This window comes from Lepidochelys kempii, chromosome 10 (assembly GCF_965140265.1).
Source record: "Lepidochelys kempii isolate rLepKem1 chromosome 10, rLepKem1.hap2, whole genome shotgun sequence".
NCBI lineage: Eukaryota > Metazoa > Chordata > Testudines > Cheloniidae > Lepidochelys > Lepidochelys kempii.
Genome location: NC_133265.1, coordinates 64,195,641 through 64,219,871, shown reverse-complemented (window position 1 = coordinate 64,219,871; position 24,231 = coordinate 64,195,641). Strand labels below are relative to the sequence as shown.

General features: G+C 39.4%; 1 protein-coding gene across 22 annotated transcripts in view; it reads right to left on the bottom strand.

Annotated features, from left to right (window-relative positions):
- SEMA6D (semaphorin 6D) overlaps positions 1-14,151 on the bottom strand; it is a 281,482-nt gene extending 267,331 nt beyond the window's left edge. For 16 of the 22 annotated variants that reach the window (XM_073303916.1, XM_073303919.1, XM_073303920.1 and 13 more), the window contains exon 1: positions 14,028-14,151. The gene's annotated coding sequence lies outside the window, so the exon portion shown is untranslated. Of the gene's footprint in view, positions 1-6,487; positions 6,617-13,639; positions 13,740-13,787; positions 13,999-14,027 lie in introns of those variants that run through there. The other 6 variants (XM_073303918.1, XM_073303922.1, XM_073303925.1 and 3 more) reach the window with 5 other exon arrangements.
- Between the last annotated feature and the right edge of the window lie 10,080 nt (positions 14,152-24,231).

Sequence of the window (24,231 nt, the reverse complement as noted above, 5' to 3'; positions counted from 1 at the left end):
CAATCAAAGGAAGACTGTAAAAGAAAGTATTTTAACACTTATGTTAATAAAAATGATTGCTGAATATGCTGGACAATTCCTGTCACATGAATTTTTATTAAGTCAGTAAATAAGTATGATCAGTTAATTAATGAAAGTTCTTTATGAGAAATTAATACTAATTGTTTCCAAAAACATTATAGACTAGTTCAGTAGTGTAATGAAATATTGATCACCAAACAATTGTTAATTGAAACCTCTTGAATCTTAAGAGTAATTACATAATGTTCACTTTCAATTTTCTTTGTTAGTTTTTTAATAGTTTGCAGATTAACACCTATGAGAATATTCTATAGATAGCTCCAGGAATCTATTGAGACCCTTCACATATACACTGAGTGCTACAAATGGCCATTGAATACAAGTAATTTGTTTCCAAGAAACAAGCTGAAATGTCATGCAATTAACATGAGAGAGACAAACTCTACTCTGTTTCACAGGTGCAACTCCCATGGGTCCAGCAGTTCTCTTTACTTTGGGCCAAATCATCAAGCTGAGTTGCACAGATGTTTGCGGCTAATTAGTTCCTACTTCCCATTGTGTCTGCATTAGCTTGACTAGCTGTAAGGACAATAAGACTTTGTGAAGAAGAGGCACAGATACATGCTAACCCTCCTCCACTGCAGCAAGACACAGAGCTGTTGTGGATTTGTGGTTGGACAAGGATTTCATGTAAATTAAGCCCCCCCTCCCCCAGTCATCCATGAATTTTGGGCAGCCCCTCTCTCCCAGCATTGTTAGTGCAGCCCCAGGGCAAAAGAAAATCTTGTGGAGCAGCAACAGGGAGAGGAAATTTGTTAGTCTCTAAGGTGCCACAAGTACTCCTTTTCTTTTTAGGGCGAGGAGAGAATCTTCATCCAGGGAACCTAAGATGTATTTGATTAAAAATTAGAGCTATCTGAGGTGCACTGGGGAGATAGCAGGGGAGACTTGCTCATCCTCTCTTTTCCCACAATAGGCCACTTTCCTCTCCCTTTTCCAGACATGGAAGCCAAGTGGAGGCAGCCAAGGGACAGCAAACTTGGTCCACTTAGTCTGCCCTGTGCACTGACTCAGCAAGGGAGGATTCAGCTCTTTATGAAAAAACTAGGTTAAAAAACCCACAACTGGTTATCTGGAACACAGGACTTTATACAAACAATAATTATGAAAATAGTTGATAGACATTTTAATCACATATGAAACTGACAGAGGAAAAAATCTTGCCTTTTACCTGTAGATCACTTGCTTGAACCCAGCCAGGCTGATTATTATTTTTTGCACACACAGAGTTTTAAGGACAGAAGGGACCACCATATCACGTAGTCTAACTTCCTGCACATCACAGGCCACTTCATCCCACCCAGTTGCCCCTGTACTAAACCCAATAACCTGATTACACTAAAATATTACAGCTACAGAGGAGCCTGAACTATTGTGTGCCATAAACAGAGAATAGACAAATAAGAGCCATAAACATAACTCCACAGACTGCTATAATTAAGAAATTTTCACCTCATTAGCAGGCTACATGAAATATACATTAAGCTCAGAGTAAAACTGATTGTGAGAACTGTTCTGAGAAATGAGATGAATCAGTGCTAGAACTTGGCCCTAGCTCCACTCCCTTTGCACATGGGGATTTCACCCAAGGTCTACAATGATTTTCCTATAAAGTAACTCCAAACATAACCTTTGGGAATTGCTTCGGGGATTCATAGCAGCCCTGTATTAAAGTCTGTCACTATTCTGAAAGAATGAATAGGGTCAAGGGAATGGATCAGATTACATCAAGTGTCAGGTGTATATAAAAAAAATCCCCAGGAGAGGATACACCAAGATACTATCTCTACAAGGTCTTCTCTCTTTCTCACACACTTCATATTACCTCGAAAGTTGCACTATACAATCACTGCACTAAGTATATTTTTGGGGAACAAAGTGTCAATCTAGCAAGTGCACTTAATATACATTTCTTCACGAAGTGATGTTGTCTTTTTTCTTGGTTAGCAGAAAGCACTCTTCTTTAAATGGGAAAAAATTCCATAGTCACTCACTCTCCCTTCTGAAGGCACATGGTACACAAGGTTTAAAAGAGGCAGAGGAGGAAATTATGGGACTCCTTTTCTTAAACACTGGCAGCACATCGCTGTATCTGATGACATGAGCATTCATGTCTGATGAGACCTTGAATCTATTTTGTCCCAAGAGATATACTTCAATAGTTCATATTGAACTGCAGTGACACCTCCTGGTAAGAGACATTTGCAGCTTGTGTTAGAGAACTTTCTTTGGTATTCATGCATTTTTTGGCGAAAAGGCAACCATGAAGTCCCCAACCTTGGCATCAAAGGCACATTGTCTTGAATACTAGGAAGAAAGTTCTGATTTATAAGTAGTATTGGCACTTCAGAATCTCAGGAGTTGAGTTTAAAATACTCGAGTATCATTCTTTAAGGTCTCTAGATTTATTTTACAAAGGATTTGCTTTCTTTTCTTTAAAAAGATAGCTGCAAAATTTAATCAGCTAGCACCTTAATTCATGCCATGAATCTTGCAAAGTGTTTTTCACAATTCTCTATGAAATATTGTCTATTTATCAAGATCTTACATTTGTACCCTCTATGGATTCCTGACTAATAGAGCTGGCAACTATTTTTGGGAGGGATTAAATTACAATAGGAATTCACATAGATAACAATATTGTAAAACTGAATGTGTCTCAGAAGGCACAAGATGTATCAAAACCTCCCCCCCCTTTATAAAAACCGACGAGTTCTGTATAACGTGCTAATGCTCTGGTATACAGAACAAACACTTTTAGGTAGATTAAGTGGACAGATTAGGGATACTATTTAGATAAATAAAACAGTGCTGAAATGAAATTAACTATTTCTAATACTAAAACGTACTGTGGGCTTCATCCTGCAGATGTACCATGAGGAGAGGGATGCCCATTGACTTTAATGAGAACGCCATGGCCAAAGCTCCTGCAAATTGGTCCATCAAACATTCAGATTATGTTGATAATTGATATAGCAAGTTTGTGTGAAAGTTTAATGTTAGTTTTTCTTACATTTATTTGTACATATTTAAAGTCTTAAATTGCAGTCTGATTTTTCAGCAACAACTCCTATTCAGCATTTTCAAAATCTTGATTGCTCATGTTATAACATTTCTGCTCTGTCTTCTGTGGTTCCTTTAAACCATACAATTTTCTTTATATATTAAATGAGAATCGGAGGCTGAATTTTAGCTTTGGTTTAATCTCTTTTTTTCCCCTTTAAAGAGGTAATTACGACATTTTGAAGCTTTGCACATGCACAGACAATCCAAGAAAATTCATTTGACAGAAACAGGCTTAGAGAGTTGAACCGTCTGCCAGCCTGTAAAGCAGTGACAACACATTCAATCTCCTAGTGAATACACATCTGTTAAAAAGACTTGCAGCACATTAAATTAATGCATAGGATAAAAAGAAATCCACCATTTCAATTAAAATAAAACAAAAACATTAAATGTGTACTTTCTCCTGTCACATACAAAACTAAAGAGTCTAACTGGAAAGAAATTTTTAAAATTCTAAACACCAGCAAGGTAAATCCTAATTTAGTAATGAACTGCAATCTTTAGAAACTCCTCATTGTCTGTTAAAAGTGACGAACCATGTATGTGACGTTAGATGTGGTAAATTGATTATAACTCCATAACAGTGTTATTTTCCAAACCATACTGGTTTATAGAATTCAACTGCATTTTATTCTCACTCTACCTCACTCTTAAGCTGATGAATACCTACATACAAACCAATCTCTTTCTCTTCCCATATCTATCTATCAACATACGTACATCTCCCAATTGCGAGTAATGCAGTCAACTCAAACTCTTGTTGGATTGCTACTGAAATCTTCATGCCACCATCCTATCTCGTAGTCTCATTTTATTTAATATATTCTCTCTCACATACTGTCTATATCTATATATACACACACACAGATGCACACATAAAAAATTGCTTTTCAATGTATGACACCAAACCTCCAAGACATTCTGGATGGGCTCAGGAGTCTGCAGGCACAGAGTAACTTGAAGCACTGTAGCTAAGTATTGTAGGCAGAACTGGCAGTGATGCCTATAGTCAAGGTTCCCCAACACTTCTCACTATAAAGATGCTGTTTCCAGTTGCTTTGCCAAACTTTAACTGTTTGGTATGAAATTTCCTATGCTGGGTGTGTGCCCCAGACTAAATCTTTTCAGAAAAGTTTTAACTAAAACAGTTTAGATGTTTTGGAGAACAAGATTAGGGAAAATATACTTATACCTATATTAAAAATTATTATTACTGTTTCATTGAGAAGCTGTAGTACTCCCATGCTAGAAGCATGGCCTTGAAATTTAGTACAGGGAGGATATTGCCCTGGTGTCGACAATGTGCCTTTTGCAATTCCTGTGAAATTGCACATGCTTAGTACAGACTTGTTAGTGTTTGGTAGATAGAATCTTCACAGAATATGTCTGCAAGGACCCCATCCCAGTGGCTGAGCAGGCTCTCTCTTCAGTTGCTGCTGCTACTATGTCACCAGGTACCAGAACAAAGAGCAAGAACATTGTCTCTTCTGTACTCTTAGGGTATGCTTACACTGCAATTAGACACCCATGGTTGGCCCATGCCAGTTAACAGAGGCTCACCGGGATTGGGCTAAAGGGCTGTTTAATTGTGGTGCAGATGTTTGGGCTCAGGCTGTAGTCCAAGCTCTAGGACCCTGCTACATCACAGGGTCCTAAAGCCCAGGTTGCAACCCAAGCCTCAATGTCTACACTGCAATTAAACAGCCCCCTATCCTGAGCCCGCATCAGCAGGCACAGGCCAGCCATAGGTGTCTAACTGCAGTGTAAACATATCCTTACCATCCCCCTTCTGGGGCCAGACAACATGGAGGAGGAGGTAGCCTGATTCATATACAGAGAGGAAAGAAGCTGAAACTGGAAGGGGTGTCAGCAGAGGGAGTAAACTGGGACAAGGCATTGGGAAGTAGGGTTGGAAGAAGAGGAGACTGGTACTAAAGTCAGCATGATCAGGGAGGAGAAAGTCATACAAGGAGGCAGGGGAGAACTTGAAATGGTGTGGGAGGAGGTGGGGAATAGAAAAAGACTAGGATTGTTTGGGAAATGAGACTGGGTCTGGGAGGAGGAGCCTGGGGAGAGAGGCTGAGACTAGTTGCCAGGATGTGGGAGGAAGACTGGGATGAGAAACCAGGGAGAGCAGTGGGCAGAAACAGGGGTAGAAGGGTCTGTGCCCACTATAGAACATTCCCTTCCAGAGCCCAAATGGAACCCAAGATTTCTAAGTCTGATCATTCCTCTGCTGTCAGCAAATATCTGTGAATCCCATTGACAAAGCATATGTCTCATTCCCCTCTAGTACTGGTCCACATAGTAGATAATCGACTACTGTTAACAGTTATACCATTAGAACAACTGGCAGAGGTCTATGAACAAGATGTAAAGGTTCCAACCCTGCTGATGACCCATATGGTGGAATTTCTATTTTTTTCACTTTGTTTTTCTAAAACCATAGTGAATTACACACAAAAATCAACATTAAAAGAATGCTAAAAAGAACTCAAAAGGCGGAATTATGAGTTACGATACAGTTTTTAATTACATGAACACATACTGTTTTTTCCAAACAAGATCCTTGCCTCTTTCAGTGCAAAAGGACAGACAATGCGCTGGGGATGAATCTGAGTTGTGTAATGAAAGAAGTTATTGTCTGTAGTATCTGTGCTTCATTTGTCGCAGCAGTTGAAAGGTGTGTAGTGAAAAAGACAGATTGCAGGAAAAGAAAGGTTGGTCAAAGCAGTAGAATGTTGCCCTGAAGTACCTTCCACTGCCACAGAGCTCCTATGCGATGGCAGGCAAGACATTTAAACCAAATTTTTCACAATTGGTCACTATTTGTATGTTCATTTTTGGGGTGACCAACATGAGACTCTAGAATCTCCAGAGCTGTTGGGCACTCATAGCTGCAAGTGAAGTTAATGATTTGAACATATAATGCTAAGTGCTCTAAAAATCAGGTCATAGGCATTTCAAATTATTTGAAAATAAAATAAATTAATATTTGTGAAGCACCAAAGAAAAGCCCATCACGAGGTTTGAATGTGGGGGGGGGGAGGCATGGGGCAACATACTGAACAATGGGGATAAAACAAAATACTGAATAGCTATTAATTAAGTGAGCACCATCCATCCTGTGTACTGAATAAGGCAGGGGGAAAAATAGTATGTGATAATGTAATATAAGACTGTGTTGTGACGCATATGCACAAGAGGTTAAATTAAGGTTGCACAGGAAACCTTCATTCTGGCATTTCCTAACTTTAGAGTGCTTGATTTTGCAACCTTAATGTTCTTTTAACAGTTTTTGTATGTAGTATATATTACAATATCAAAAGCTAAAGCTTACCATTTTGGGATTTTTCTCATTTCTAGCTGAGATGTTCCATATCAATCTTCTGCTTTGTTCCATACTTGACTTCCCCTCACCCAGAGATGATTTTTATTTTTTCCCCAAGTTTGAGAGAAATCCATTTACCTGTTTTTGAATTATGGAAAGGTGAAAAAAAGTGATTTTTTAAAAAAAAAACATACACAATTTGAAAATGGCTGATCTGTACGATCTGACATTTTCAGGTTGGCTAGCTCTGACTCAGTACTGGGTACTTTCATTACTTGCCAAGGGGAAAAAAAGAACACCCAAACAACAGATATAAACATTTTTTAAAAATTGGTTTTGTGCATGCATGGTAGCTACAACATCATCTGCACTGCTGAATTAGCACTGTAGTTAACAACCATGGTTGTAAGTTTTCAACATATTTCTCTGTAGGAAAATCAGAAAGCAGGAGGATTCTGTACTGAAATTCTTATGCTCCTGTGGAGCTCCTGAAGGTTCTAAATAAACTTCACAAGCCTAAAAGCCTGGTATTGTATTACACTTCCCAGATAATCTGCGTGGCTGGAGGCCCAATCTCCTCCTTCTCCCCTATACAGAATCTAACACCTTGGAGCACCATCTGTTGGGTTTTGAGAATAGTGCTGTAGAGGCACCCGACTCCTCCCCAAATATTCTGTATAAGAGAAGTGAGATCTATCCCTGAAGAGACCCATCCACATGTAGGACTAGCTGTCACAATCTGGCCCATGGAATTTAAAATGCAAAACCTTGTCTTCATAGAATATTAAATTAAAAAACTTTAATGCTGTAAAGTTGGGGAAAGAAAGTGTTAGTCTCATAGTAACACTCTTTGGGGTTAGTGAGTGAGTAGGGGGAAGGAACAATAGGTAGGCGAACTGTTGAATTAAAGGAAAGGGTATTGGAATTATATTGGATGCACTGGGGAAAGGACTTATTAGCTGATGAGGCTGAGAATTGATAAATTTGGAACGGGTCTGAGAACTACATAGGATGAGGGAAACTGAGAATGGAACTGATAAACTGGGTGAGGCTGGAACTGAATTGGGGAAGGGGAACTGAGAATATAATAGACTGGGAAATGACAGTGAACATTTGATTGAGTGAAAGGTGATGCAAACTCAATAGACTGGGAGTAAAGACAGAATAAATAAAATAGAGGAGAGGGACTAAGATTGAAGCAGATTATTAACTGATACCACAAAACTGATGGTAAGAACATCTGTGCCCATTTGTCTTTGTGGATAAAACTTAGAATCTTCAGCTTCAAGAAAGACTCCTTTGCTACTTGAGCTAAAGGAGTAACTGCACTAATTAATAACATTAGTAGGCATTTATCCTTTATGTTGACCACTCACTTAAGTGGAATACAACAAACTGAGAAAGCAATAACACTCTTCCCTTCAAGGGAAACTTGTCCTTAGCAAGTAAAGTCTGTGTTTGAAATCTAGTATCTTTCCACCCCACAAGGTAACAAACAGGAGCTTTACACCACCAAAAAGGGGAGATTCCTAATTTTCCAATGTGATATCAACTAGCTTGTAAGTCTTGGAACATCCCAAGATATCAGACTTCAAAGTTATGACATATTTCTTTCCTCCCTAGCTATTTTTTAATTTATAAAATGTAATAAAAAGGTTCTCATTCCTTCTGCTTCTCTAAGGGTAGTTTACATTATTTGAACAATAAACCAAAGCCGAATCAGCAGCAAAAACTCCAGCAAAACCCCTTCCATGATAACTCAAAAGGTAGGGCTTTCCCCACTAGAACTCAACCACCCATAAACCACATTTCCACTGTCAAACTCACCCTAGTCAGACATGAGGGGAAAGGATGGGCCTTACATAGTGGCCTGCCAATCAAGAATCCCAAACTACTTCAGACCAAAGATAGTGCTTCTACCACAACTGAAGGCTCCTCATGGAAGAAGCTCTATCACCAACCCCCTCTATGTCAAATAAAAGAGAATACAGCTCATGTGTCTCTGCTGATCAAAGTATGGCAGCAGTCTCTCACATAGGAAGGCCCCACACCAGTTGGGGCTTCACAGATTAAAGCCAACATCTTAAAATCCACCCAGAAACTAACAGGCAGGCAGTACACATCATGGAATACTTGTGTTCTGTGCCCTAATTAAAGTATACCATTTACTAAGTGGGCTGCTGTATTCTGAAAGCTCAAATTTCCAAGTTAACCTGAAGTGTAGCTCCATTGCAAGAATCTAGCCTCAAGATAACAAAGACATAAAACCCTGCAGTCAGACCCACACCCAAGAGAAATGGGTTGCAGGTACTCACAGATTGCAAAACTTGAGTAACAAATGGCCAATGCACTCACTGAATAGATCATCCTTGTCACAGCATTTGGCTGTTTCCTGCAGGAAACATCACTTTGGTTTTATCTGGACTGAGCTTCAGCCAACTCTCATCCAAGATCCAGCCACTTCGAAACACTAGGGTAGTCTTTCCACAGTTATGGTGCAGTCAGGTGAGACAGTACTACTGAGTTGAGGTGTTGTCAGCATATTGAAAGTGAGTAATTATAGGCTGTCGTGCTAGTTCTTCAATCAGCACCATACACAGATTGAACAAGATAGGAAACAAGATGCAATCTGGTGGAATTCCATGCCATAGCACCCTATGGAGTAAGAGCAATTGTCCCACCTTCTGAGAGCACTTAAGAAAATAATGGAGTCACTCAAGAGTGGCTCCATCTACTCCTACTGCAGTCTACAAACAAATCAATACCCCCCTTTGGTCATCAGTGTCAATGGCTGCCGATACACCTGACAATATCAGCATAGACATCCAGTCTTTGTTCATCCTCAGATCATTTACTAATCCCATCAGCACAATTTCTACCCATATACCAAGATCTGTAGCCAAAACATCAAGGAAGTCTGAGGAATCTAAGTACTTAAATAGTTGTCTCACCACCAGAAACTTCTCTTAACTCATAATAGAAGATGTCATACTGGTCAATAATTAATCAGACTGATAGCATCAAGGGTTGGTTGTGAAGCAAATGTTTCACAGTTGCCTCCTTAAGAGACCACCTGAAGGGAAACATTGACAATTCCCACCAGCAATGGACCCTGTACTTCCTTACTACCCTTTATCATACAGGAAGGACAGGCATCCAGAGGACATGTTTGATTAGTTATAACTTTTTTTTGCCTTCTGAGCACTGTGCAGTGAGCTAGTAGCAATGAAGACTGTCCAGCTTTACAAGAGGGGATATGAAAAATAGACATTTTTGTATATCTGTCTAAGACATTTTGAAAATAGATTTTCTTTAAAATACAAGGCATATGCAGAATACTTTGGATGATAGCATGGTATGAGGTTTTTATTGGCACTTCTTCTGGATAACCTGCATACGTCACACATGGCTTATTACTTATGATTAATGTGGCCATTATAAATTGATGCCAATGAAATCCTGTAACTACAGAACATCATCATGCAGTCTCTCTCATATGTACACAAAAGTAGGTATATAGCGTTGCTGGCCAAAATCTGAACTGACATTACAAAATCTTTACTGTTCACAATATCAAAATAAAAATCCTTATAATGGACAGTTCTAGCAGGTGCTTCTTATACTACTTACTCTTACTCTCTCCTCCAATTTCTGCAGGCCAAGATCTTCAAAAGTGACTTGTTACTTGGGGGGAGGGGCGCGTGGCTTTATTTTTGGGTGCCAAACTTGAGACTTTAAGGGGGCCTGATTTTTGGAAAGTACTGATAACCCATACTCTAGACTTCTCTCTACAGCAAATTAGTGCTTGGCAACTTAGTGTGCTGAAGATTCACATCCTGCCTTGCTACGCACTAACTCGCTCTGTAGACAATTCTTCTTCAGACCCCTTAGTATCTACAGATTGAGGCACCCAAAAAATCACAAGTCATTGTTGAAAATGTTGGCCTAAAAATATGGACCGCTTCCATTGACTACAGTGGGCTTTCAATCGAGCCCATACAGAACAAAAATCACAGTACGACAATAACTGTTTTAATAATACTCAAGCTTAAGTAGAAGTGAATTGTAAATGAAAAATAAATATTTATGTATAACAGTCCAAGAAGTACTGACCTAATCTTTCTTTTGCATCTTGATATGTGCAGCTAGGCAATGGATTACCAATATTTATATAAGATGCCCTTTAAAATTAGTACATAGCTTGAATTTAGAAAGGTCAAAGGAACAATCTTCATTCTATTCTCAGATAGTTAGTAAAACCTGACCTTCCCTAGTGTGTTATATGTTCTCTACTCTTACAAGATTTAATAAAGGCTGCTCCGTCCATGCAGCTTTCCCACACTTCTCAACAGAAAGTTCTATAACCTGAAGACGTTGGAGGTATTTAAACATAAATTTATGAGACAGGAGTAGACAAACAAAAGATTTAGAGCTAGCAGAGAATTCATTTCAAAACAATGGCTTTTTTATTTATTTCTGTTTTTACAGTGAATCCAAAATCAGAAAACATGTGAGCATCAGTGTACAAATAACTCTCTATTTTGGGGTCCTGAGAAGTTTCAGCAATTGCTTGTAGTGTAATGAATGTTTGTAATTCATTAGATTCTGTTTAAACATGCAAAGCACGCCATGACATCAATGATGTTCTCTTTATCTCAACAAATAGGCTATTACACTTAATATACTTCCAGTTAAGCCAGCGTGGTTAAAATAAGTATTTCTTGTATATATTCTAATTTTAAATTGTGTATTCATATTTTAATAAGATTTAAATTAATTGTCACATCCCAGACAAGACCACGCTCTGAAAATTATCCCAATAAGCTTCAGAATCTTTACAGTATACTATCTATATATATCTTCCCCACAAACGTATCTTTGTTTATATAATTTTGCAAATGATAAAATCTAAATAAACTCAAAATTGTCATGGACAGACCCTTCATAGATTTTCAGTTTGTAGCTGTCAATCTTCTTACAGCTGCTACATAACAAAACAACAGTTCTTTTCTTCATGCAGACAAGCAAATTCAATAAACATTGGTAAAGGTTCTTTTACAAAAGAAAGAAAACCTGGTTTTCTAACAATCTATTAAACCTTTTCTTATTTACTTCTGAACTTCTACATGATTTTTAAATCATTCATGCAAGTTGTACATATTTTAATGCCGCATTTAATCAAATATGAATTTTGCAAAACATGAATCTGCTGATTGCTAGACACACATTTTGTTGACAAAAAGTATGATCAAGACTATTAATGAATAAATTCATTAAAAAAGATAGAGGTACTGACTTACTATTCACATTGCATTATAATTTGGAGTCTGGGGTACAGAGAATGCAAGTAGTATGCAAGGATCTAAAAGGGCCATTAAGGGTAGTCAAATTTATATTTCACTTTATCTCAATCAAAATCTGCTTGAAATGGTCCATGTTATTCTAAGAGAACAACAACAAATGTACAATAGAAAGATCAATGCTGTGTGCAAGAATATACATTCAGTGCTCTAAACTGAGGAGGACAATGCAGATACGATAGAAAGATGGAGACAAACTGAACAGTAGTTAGAAATACTGTTAAAGGTTGAACTAGGGACAGAAAGCTATGATGACAGGCAAACAAAACATTTAATCAATAAAAATCAATGTGAAAAGGATAATAAAACTAAAAAATGAAAACAGATTGCTACTAAGAAGAGAAATAAATGGGTACATTGATGTGTAATTTATTTGAAGAAAGAGGAAATTCAGAAGTGACTTATAAAATGAAATATAAATATTTTACAGGAGCTAGATGTCTGTTTTATCTATCGTCACTTTCCATAATCATAACACCAGTTCTATGTCATGGATTTTCCCTTTGAAATCAAGCTCTGAGTTAGAGGTTTTCATATAACTAACGTGTTTCTCCTGGGGGCTAGAAACTCAGCTTCAGCAGACTGGAGCACTTAGCAAGTCCGTCAAGTACTGTCAAACCAAAATACATTCAAGGCATTAGATATGTTAGAGTCCATTGGGATTTACACCCAGCATCACTTGATGCACATGAACAATTTAGTGTTGAGAGTTGTACCAGTTGTTACCAATTTTTTATCACTAGCATCTTGTTTAGATAAATCAAACCCCCTCTGTGGGGGAAGTAAACAAAGTGACCAGGAGTTGGAATTATAAACAGGAAGGGGAAACTGTATGTGTGAATACACTTACACATTATTTGAAAGGCATATATATATATATGTGATATATGTGCATCAATATTGTATCGATCTATTCTGCTCTGGGTGCACATGCATTAGTGTTAGGAGTAGTTCATGTGGACACCGTGGGGAGAGTACACCTTTAATAGCATGTCTATGATATATGGTAACATCTGAGAAGTGGATAACATCATTAAAAAAATTAGAATTTCTCAGCCCATCAAGTAGAAACTGCTGAGCACTCCAGCTGAGAGAATAATTGGAAAGTGGAAACATCCTGAACGAATTAAACCACGAGAGAAACCAAAGAAGGTAATATAGGTGCAAACACATACACAATGCATAGAAAGAAAAGCACACAGACTGTATTGTACATATTTGTGCTGAGACTTTATACACTAAATCTCGTATAGCAATATTTTAAAATTTAAAAAATTCATTATTAAACTGCCTCCCCCTAAAATGCTTTCACTGGCTATACAGAGAGGCTTTCACTCATCTGCAAGCGTGTGCTTCCTTTGTACGGTGGGAACAGGCTCTAAGTTTTACGCTCAGAGCCAGTAGCTGTCTGAATAAAGCAGACAACTATGATCATAATCCCTTATCTATCCTGAGATTGTTGTGAGGAAGTCAGTTTTACCCCCAGACCAATCCTTCTCAGCAAAATACAGAACCCTGCCATCTCCTCACGCTTAGAGACCATCAGCAGCGGTCCTGTCTCTCGGCCACTGGCACGGATGGAAATAACACTGCAAAACAATGAGCCAAGAGAAAAGAGACCCACCCAGAGAAATGCAACGAAACCGACCAAACCCAGAGAAAGAAAGGAACCCCCCCCCCACCAAAACAAAAGCCACGCACTCCTTCTCTCTCACACACAGAGGACTTTTTCCACGCACCGATTTCCCCCCCACACACACTTTTTTTTTTTTTTGCAAATGAAGCAAATCTTTCTACTCACTGACATTACGATCCAGAACCTATGTAACCCCAGAAGGACTGCGTGTGTGTGTGTGTCTCACCTCCAGACATTCTGCATATAGCTACTCTTTGAAAATAAAGATTAAAAAAAACAACAGGCGACAAAAATAAGACACGGGCCAACTCACTCGCTTTCCTTCCCTCTCCCCCAAATCCTGAGGGGCAGCAGCTCCGCGTGCGAGCGATGCTCACCTCCACCCACCCACCCAGGGGATGCCGCGTCTGGGCTGCAGCTCGCAGCGCCCCGCTGGGAAGCGCTCCTGTTTCCCCCGCCTAGGTCAGGGCGCCCGGGGAGCCCAAGAGCGCTGCAGCCGAGCGGGCAGCGCTGTCCCCGGCATGGCAGTCTGCTAGCGAGGCGGATGACTTACTTGGGGCTGCGGCTCGCTCAGGAAACCACCTGCTCCGGGCTCCGCAGGGCTCTGACAGCGATTATAGGGAGGCGGTGCAGGCTCAGCTCCCGGCACGGCAAACTCCCGGGCCGGCTCCCTCCCAGCCCCGGGTGACTCCACCTCAAACCCCACGCCCACCCCCCGCCTCCCGCCACTCCCCGCGCCTAACGCCCCTCCAGCGACCATTGCCTCAGAGCCCCACGCCCGCCTAGTAGCGACCTCCCTGCCGTTGAGCGGCCCCCGCACCTCACATGGGTTCCGGCCGCAGCCTCCGCTCTGGAGTGAACCCCAGAGCCTCCTACCACCCCTCCTCTCCTTCTTCCACCCGACGCCATGCTCAGTGTCCCCTTCTCCCAGGGTCACCCCATCCTCCAGCCTGTGCCTCCTCCGACCCCGCGCCCCACCACAGAGCCTTTACTTCCTCCACCCCAGCGCCTCTGCCTGCTTCCATCCTCCTCTCTTCACTGGGTGGCTCAGTATGGCCTTCTCCCCCTCATCCCAGTATTTCCTGAAGACCTTACAGCTCAGTCCCACACCAGCTTCTCCATCAGCCACGCATCACTTTTACACCCTCCCCCTTATCCCCAAAGCAGCCCCCATCTCAGACACCCACACTCACACCCCTGTCTTGCAGCTTCTCATACCAAATGTCTCCTCCACCCATGTAGATCCCACCCCTGTGTTTTGCCTCCTACACACAGACCCCCCAATACACCTGAGTTGCAGTCTCCCAGATAGTGCCTCCACAACCACCCCCCAGTTCTATTTCAACCTATTCACTCTTCAGGGTGTTCCACAATGGCAGGCTGTGCCCAGTTTCACCTCTTCCTTAGCTCTTGCTTTTTCTGTACATCAGGGGCCTCCTCTCAGTGCTTGTCCTTCCTTCACCCACTCTCTTCCTTGTCCTTCTACCTCTCCTTCCTGTCTGCCACTCTTTCTTGGTTTTGGCCTCTCCATTTACTCTGCCTGTCCCCTTCCAGTTGTTTATTTTCTGTGCCCTTCCCCCCCCCCCCCTTCCCGAGTTTCTTCCCCTTCCTTGTCTTTCTTAGTCCCCTGTATCTCTACTGCCCTCCCATAAATGCAATCCAATTCAGGGGGCTTTTTTTTTTTTTTAATTCTTCTGAGGGTTGGGGACATCCATAATGAAGGTGCATTAACTGCCTGCATTGCCTACATCTCAGGGAATTCAACAGCCTGGCTGACTGAACCAGCTCCCCACCCCCATCCTCTGCTGACACACAAATGCTCTTCAGTAATCAATAAAGCACTGAGTTGGTTTAGCTGTGAGGAAAGAGATCAGACAGAGATTTTCTCTTCAAAATGCACTGTTTTACTTTTCTCACTTTACTTCCTAGCCAAGTTTCCTGTTTAAATTTAAACACAAAGTGCTTCTCTTGGTTTACCCTAAACAGTAAAGAACACTAGATTGGGGCCAAATAATTGATTCCAGTTTGTGTGGATGTTTTCTTTTCTATCTATGCAATAGAGGTCAGGGTTTGAGCAAACTAGTGAATGTCATATAGTTGCACATTGAAAATGTATTTTCTCAGGGTTTTTATATGCATATAAGTCATTGAGGCTTCACAAACATAGGCTGAGTTCTGAATTTTTGGCCAGAAAGAAGAGGACAGGTTTTGCACCATTACCAGTTTTGTAGTAATGTTTTGTGTGTAGGCAGTTTTGCACGTAGGCAGTTTTGCACAGTAAATAACTCAAGTTATATTTCAGAGATAGGGTAACTGGCTAAAGCAACATAAAGGTGAGCTTGTTCTTGGACCCTTTTAATTCTTAATAAAAATTATTAAAATATAGTTACGTGGCTGCAGTTACTGTGTAATTAACGTCTGGTCTGAATTTAGTTGTTTTAATGTTATTTCAGAATTTTTTTTAGAAAGATATTTATATGTATGGTATGTATTTGAGTTCAGATCAATTGCTTTTGTGAATAAATGGAGACAGAAGTATATTACTAGATAAATTATTTTGTATAGCAGCATTTATAATTTCTTTAAACAAATTACAGAATGGTTCTTAAGGATAGGTACAATAGAAATTTAGAGGTGGTAGGGACCTTGAGAAGACATCAAGACCAACCTTCCAATCTGAGGAAGGACTAAGTATACCTAGACCATCTGTGACAGGTGTTTGTCCAGCCTGTTCTTAAAAACCTCTAATGATGGGGAATCCGCAACCTCCGTTGGAAGCCTATTCCAGTGCTTAAATACTTTATAGTTAGGGAAAAATTTCTAATATCTAACCTACATCTCTCTTGCTGCAGGTTAAATCCATTATTTCTTGTCCTACCTCCAGGAGATATGGAGAATAATTGATCGCCATTCTTTTATAAAAGCCCTTAACATCTGAAGACCATTATGGGGTCCAACTTTAGTCTTCTTTTCTCAAAACTAAACATGCCCAGTTATTTTTTATCATTATAAAGATGGGAGTGGTTATGCCAAGGAGAAGTAATACTAATGTTGTAATGTCAAAATCATTCTGTGTTAAGCCATTGAGCATGTCCAGTATAAACTAAATGTTTTCCAGAAGCATAAGCAACGTCAGTCTGAGCTGGTTGCTGGTTCACTTAGTAAAAGTCTTTCTTTCTAATCAACTTGTCTCCTGCATGCTCATTATATTGTATCTGGAGTTAGTGTTATGATAGAGCTCTATGTCTTATATCTATATATAGATAAGCACCAGAGGATGGCACTCTAAAATACGTAATATAGTTCCTGAATTTTATCATATTGTCTAGCTCTTAGATAGCACTTTTCATCAGTAGATCTCAAAGCGATTTGCAATGGCATGTATCATTTATCCCTGTTTTACAGATGGAGAAACTGAAGCACAGAGAGGCTAAGTAACTTGCTTAAAGTCACTGAGCAGGCAGGGCCAGGAATACAACCTGAGTTCATGTCCAGTGCTCTGTCCTCTAGGCCACAACAATAAAAATTTGTTGTGTACTGCAAATGGTTTCTAATGTGCAGCTCTTTATATCAAATCTTAAATCATCTCAAACAAATAATGAACCAGTTACTTCCTTCAAATGTACTGGGTTTGCAAAGGAAGTTAGTAGGAAAATTGCACCTGCTTAAACAATAGTTTGACATTTTTCTATATCTCATTGATGCAGCAGAGACAGACTTTTTTCACATTGTGTTTGGCAATGTTACATGTACTTGTGATTTTGACATGGGAGAAGAAAGAAAACAATGACTATTAGTCAGGGATTATAGATATATTTGTTAGGTACTGTAACCCCATAAAAATGGTATTTATGAGACATTTGTTTTATCCGTGCACTATGAGCCAGTTGATGAATATGTGACTAAAATAAAGACTAAAGCTGGAACATGATTTAGGGAATTATGTGACTCCATTTTAAAAACAAACAAAAAACCCCATTCCTTTGTGGAATACAGAATAACCAAGAGGGGCACAGACCGCTGTGGAGAAGTGATTTAACTTCAGCCTGAGACATAGCCATTTGCAGAATCTGTGTCCTAAATGTCTCAGTTCAGAGTGAACATCATCTCATCGGGAAACCAGCGTAATCTACAGTTCTGAAATTTGCTGCAGAATTCACCCATCATTGCAGAATCATGTTTCAGAATCTCAACATTCTTTTTTTTTTTAAATCAAGTTTCTAGTTCCTATGATTGCAAAGATAACCTTTAACATGTGAAGAAATTGTAAAATGATGCCCAAATGAGTTTGTAAAAAGCTTTAAAAATTCCTTGCAAAGATATCTGTAGGCTTAATAGGCCTGATTTTTTACTGACCTTCATCTTGTTTTTTCGATTTGCCCCCTGTGCAAAGTAGATGTAAAATGCTACTATTCTGCTTTGGTAGTGTGTACATACACATGGGGTAAATGATTACACAAGCTGCAAGGATCAGGTCCAAAGACTGCAGATTGGTAAATACAGCTAAACATCAGTAGCAAAACTGTATCCTTTAACATGGATAATGGCATAAAATGAAATGTCATTCCAAGAATATATATGACTTCAGATAAGAGAGAACAGAGGTGCAAAGCAAAACTTGCTTCATATTCAAGACAGAAAATAGCAGTAAAAGGGCAAGAAACTATTATCTTATTTTAAAATTCAGTATCACTTGATAACTTTCCACATAGTAAATGCTGATGTAGCACTTGTTTTAAGATTAAAAAACTGCCTAGACATGAAGTTAGTTAAAAAAAGATGTTTGCTGCAAAACCACTAGATAGCACAAAAAACAGATATAATGTGACATTTTTCAGATGTTTTCCAAAGCTTAGGATGTCTGAAAAAGAGAACACTACAATAAGTTAGGCAAATCAGTAACTCTAGTGAAGCAGACACCAAGAAAAATTCAATTTTCCTTAACAGATAAAGTAAAAAATGAATTTGATAATATGGAAACCTAGGATATATTTAAAAGGTAGAACAGCTTACAGAATACTTTACTCTAGGGTTATAATTGAAAAGCCAAATAAAGTATAGATATGCATTGATCCATGTGATTTAAATAAAGCCATAAAACATTAACATTCTCTTATGAAAACCATTAAAGAAGCGGGAGCTATGATCTCAGAAGCAAAGATATTCTCAATATTAGATGCAGGAGCTGTATTTTGACAAGTAAAGTTAGATGAATCAAGCTCTAAATTAGTGACTCAATAAATGTACCATTTAGGTGTTAAAACTTTAAATTAATGCTTTTAGTTATTATACTCTCAATATATTCCTAAAGAATAATATTACCCTGAGTTTCAGAGATTGGGACATAAGGTTCAGAAATCATAATAAATGATTTAGGCCACAATTCTACAAGTTACTTTAATCAGTGCCCTGGGCCTGGACAGAGTGCCATTAGAGTCAAGGTTTATATGTTTAACAAAGATGAGGACACAGAGAAAGGGACAGTAAATACACAGAGAACCTAGACTATTTAGAGGAATAATTTTGTACTAAATTCTGAAATGGGCAGAAAGCTACTGAAGATTTCTGAGGATGGAAATGATATATTTATATTTACATGTATGAAGAAGAAGATGAGCAACTACAGTGTTGCTAACTCTTATGACTTTATCACAAGTCTCATATTTGGTGTTAAAGCCCTAGCTCCTATAGTCATGTGATTACGGAGGATCTCAACTGTCATTTAGCCCATATTTGAAAAGAGTTTGACAACATGAACACTCCATGCTCAAAAACCAAAAAACAAATTAAAATCTCATGATTAAGCCAATCTTATGATTCTGGATGCATGATTCACAATTTTTGAATGAACTGGGATTCACAATGCTGCAACTATATATTTGACAAAACAAAACAAAAATCAGAGTGTAGCCTTAGAGAGAATGTAGAGTAATTGGAGAAAAGAGATGGAAGCAAGAGTAAGATCTCTAAAGATGCTTTAGAAATGTTTTGGAGGAATTGGTAGGCAGTCTTACACACATGGGAGAAGTGGCAGGCAAAATAAAATGTAAGCCCTTCAAATATATAAAAGTTTAATTAGGTCATTTAAAAATCATTCACATTTTTCATTGAGATGACTCAGTTACACCAAAAATGTTTGTGTCACAGATTCACAGGGTCTGTTCTATGCCCCAGCCGTTAACCAGTGTCTTGTGAGTATCCCTCTAGTGTGCTGGACTCTAGGAATCCTCACTGTTTCACAGAGGCAGACCCATGGCCTCCACAACTCCAAAACTGGGACTTCAGGTTCCAGCAATCCCTGTCTCTTGCAGTGGCTCACTGCAGTGAGTTCAGCCAAGCTAGACTTTCCCGTCCTCCTCACTTCAGGACTCAATGCTCTGATTAAGTATCTGCTACGACACCAGGCAGCCTTTTCATAACAGAGGTGCCACTAGTACTCCTTTTCTTTTTGCGAATACAGACTAACACGGCTGCTACTCTGAAACCAGTAAAAAAAGTATTACTCACCAGGAGCACAGCATCTGAAAGTCTTTGGGTTAGCATGAGAGATGCAGACTTAGGACAGAGTTAATGTTGGTGGGAGACAGGCATCCCCACTCTGTGTCATTTGTCTTCCAGTCCCAAGAGAGCTGCCACCTCTCTGTGAGCCCTACCCTTTTTTAAAACAGGCACCTGTAAACCAGAAACTCTGGAGAGCTTTCATTTCAAAAACACTGTTGCATGGTGTTTCTGAAACAAAGTATGCTCCCTAGGACCTGGCAGCCTGAAATTGACAAGATTTTTATCATTTTTACAGCTCCTCACCACTGACTAGCCCTTTCACCATTGCTATTCAGTGGTTGGCAGCCATGAAACTGACAAGAATCATGTCAAGTTCAGGCAGCAGCTGATGGGTCTTCCAGCATCTACAGCTCTGGGGCATGTGGGCTGCCCCACGGCTTCCAGACTCCCAGGCCAGCTGGCTCACTGTGCTGCCTGACTTTCAAGGTATCTACCTCACCAGGCTACAGGTACCTGGCAGCCCAGGGAGCTAGTCTGCCTGGGAGTCTGGAAGCCCTGGGATCCTTAGTTGGGGGAAGAGGGGGAACTGCCTTGGTACTATGGACCTTAGAAGCCTAGAGTCCACAGCAGCCCACCAGAGGAGCTGACAGGAAACTGGGCAGAATCTTACCTGGGAGGAAGGTTTCTGTTGGAACCCTGCCCAGAAGTTCATTGAACTGGATGGGTTTCCAAAAAAACCTTTTGGGTTTGACAAATCAGCATTTCCCATTAAAAAATTCCCTTCCAGCTCTAATTGATACTTGTCCAACCTCCATTTACTAAAAGCAACAAAATGAGATCCACATTCTTCTTCTTCTTCTTATCAGGTGAAGCACCCGCCAAGCCAATTTGCAACAGCCTCAACAGTGAAGTGCAGAGCCTTCAGACCACCATCAAATCTGGCCAGAGGGTAGTTGTGTGACTTTGTCGGTCTTTGGCCACAACCACATGTGGAATCCTCTTGTTGGCCCTAGTTGTGAAGGCAAATTGATCCTGGCCTGTTTGAATTAGTTCAGAAGGGCCCATGAGTGCCATAGCAAATCAAAGCTGAGTACTTGCATATTTGGGCCAGTTATAAGAGACTGGTTTATGAGAGACACAGTAGATTATATAGATGTTCATAATATGATCCTCCCTCTTCTTTCTTATATGCTTTGATCAGCAGTGAGTAGTTAGTAACACTGACAAACTTATCATCATTGGGCATCTGAGTTTTCACCTCTTAGATGAATGGCACTGTTCATTCCTTTCTGAGTTACTATTTCAGGCTCTCTGCAAACTCAGGCTAACATCACTACATCAGTTACACTTGCTTCACATTTTCAGAATTTTCTTCACAACCACAATAGTGAGAAACACTTAAAAAATGAAAGTTAGAATCTGGAGCACAGGATAGCACTGTAGGAGCAGTACAGTGTGTCTTATTAACATGTACCACCCCAATTTGAACCCTTTTTCCTTTTGAGTACAGTGTTTAGACTTGTAAAGTTGTTTCTTTTCTAAGAGCTATAACAGCAATATGCCTCATTTCAAGTATAGGATATATCTTTCAAACTGACAGAATCATTCAAAACTTAAGTTTGAGTACTGTATGTGCTTCAACTACTTTTAATATGTGCATCACGAGGATGTGCACTTTCAAAAAGGAGGCAAAGTCAATCAAGGTGGCGCATTCTGATTTCAAACAAAAAATGTGTGTATAATAAGTAAGAATAAAGATGGAAAATAAAGTTTTTGGGAAAAAAAGCATGCAGCCCCACGGATAGCAGTAACCTACTTGCAGGGATTTGAATGTGTGCTAGTTCTCTATGTTCTCTGTTAGAAAAATGTGTGTAAACAATAGCAACAGGCACATTTCATAATACTTATATGTTAATCATTAAGCTAATGATTATTTGCTTCCTCTGAACTGGTGAAGAGCATTTTTTCTGTTCTCTTAAGTGTTAGTTAATAAAATATTAATAAAATAACTCATAAATGGTTAAACATATTGAACGGTGGAACTTTAGGTTTCCTTTTTACATTTTCTAATACATGGAGTAGAAAGATTGATTTAAAGTAAAACCTACGACACACTCATTATGTCCCTTTTGCTCTTAAGAATGGGATCCACAATAGCAAATGCAATTATGCCAAGAGTTATATTGCTTAGCCTGCTTTATATTCCCACTTCACACCTTTAACCCCACTAAGTGGACAGTAAGGTTTTCACTTTGGTTACATGAATTATTATGTAATAATAATACTCCATCACTTGTGGACATTTGTATTGGCTTATATGTAAGGCTATGTTTTCAAACTCTGAAACAATGTTATGACTTTATTATTTTCTCACCCTTCTTTCCCATTGAAATGTAAAGTGATTAACAGCAGAATTCAAATCATTTACAGATTTTCAAGATGTGAAATTTTGTTAGAGTCAAATTCTGCACCTCTCTGTCCATGTAAAGTATAAATAGGCATACTTTAATTTTACCTAGAATAACCCAATGTCAAACTCAAAAAACTTGCCAAACCATCGCAGAAATTCAACTCATCCCAAACACCAATTGAGGCTAAGGCTTGAGTGAATAAATAGATCTCGTAACATGTCCTTAAGGTCAGGAACTCAGGGTCTGTCAGACCAGTTATGGAAGCAAATCTCAGAGTCAAATGACCTCCACTCTCAACTCCCTATCTCCATCCCTAGAGGTACTAATATAGGGACAGTGTGCAAGAATACCCCAGATAAGCTCAGCTTCTGGAGTAGAGCAAGAAGATAAGGCAGTGTCTAACAATCAGGACTCAAACCCTATAGGACTTTACAGGTTCAAAGCAAAAAATTGAATACACTCGGATACTAAATGGAAGTAACTGGCATCCATAGAATACTGAATTTCGATGAGAAACCACAAGCAACACGTTGCAAAACCTTTTGCATATACACAGTAATCACTGTAGGGTTCATTAACACATTAATGGATGACAGTAAGTGATTTATCCTATTAGGTTATTTTTATTCTTGATATGTTAAAAGTAGTAGGTTTTAACTAATTTTACTTACTATATAGAAGTTATGTGTAGCCCATTTAAGGACATAGTTTTGCAGTAGTTCCATTGGGCAAAATCAACCATCCTTCTTTCTTTGGGTATATCTACATTGCAACTGGAAGCAAGCTTCCCAGCCTGGGTAAACAGACACACAAAGTTTGTTTGAGCTAGTGTGCTAAAAATCACAGCGTAGCACAGATGGCTGCTTGGGCTACCTACCCCAGCACATACCCAGGGGATCCAGGTGGATTTCTCATCAGGTGGCTAGCCTGAACTACCACCCATTCTACCTCTGACTATTCTGCTATTTTTAGCATGCTAGCTTAAACAGAGGAGGCATGTTGTGTCTATCTGCCCAAGCTGGGAAGCACGCTTCCAGCTGCAGTACAGATGTACCCTTTGTCTATTGTATACTCTTTAAAGGATAACTCCAGAAGCTACATAATGATTTTCTAGCACCTCATTTACTGTATCTCCCTCTACCATATCCATACTGGATATCTATGTTCAGTTTTCTGTTCTTGTTTAAATAGCTCAACTCCAGGCAGGGCCAAGGCCTTCTTGATTATCTGCAGGCTCCAGCCTCTCCTTTGAAGAGGTAGTAGTACACTCTTTCACAGTGACCAATCACAGAGCTTGAATACTGAATCAAGAATATTTAAAGGAATAGTTACAGTAGCAGCAAACAATTAATGATCATTCAATAGGCTGAAATTTGTTCACCAAAATATTTGGCGAACAAATGCTTATAGCAATCAAATAAATGGATCTCACAATCTGTTCAACCAATTAGCAAATAGAAAAAAGGCCTAAATTTGCTGAACAAGTTGTTCACTTCAAATACTTTCCCCAGCTGTCCACAGGATTAACAATGGCCTACTTAGTTTTTCCTAACGGTGCACAGAAATGCTGTATAGATAAAGCTGTTGAACTCAAAGCTAAAACTTTGCAATTGATAAATGAGTATCACTACAGACCATGGATTAGTTAGTTACTTGCTTTTGAATTCATTGTACTAGCAATCAACTGTCCACAGGATTGTGTTCGTGTGTGTGTGGAGGGTGATACTTTTGGACTAAACAAAAAACAAAAGACATAAAAATGAAGTTTAACAAATTAATATCCAGTTGCTATAATGAGTTGCCATTGGTAAGGATAATAGCAATCAACCCAGCATGAGCATGGTA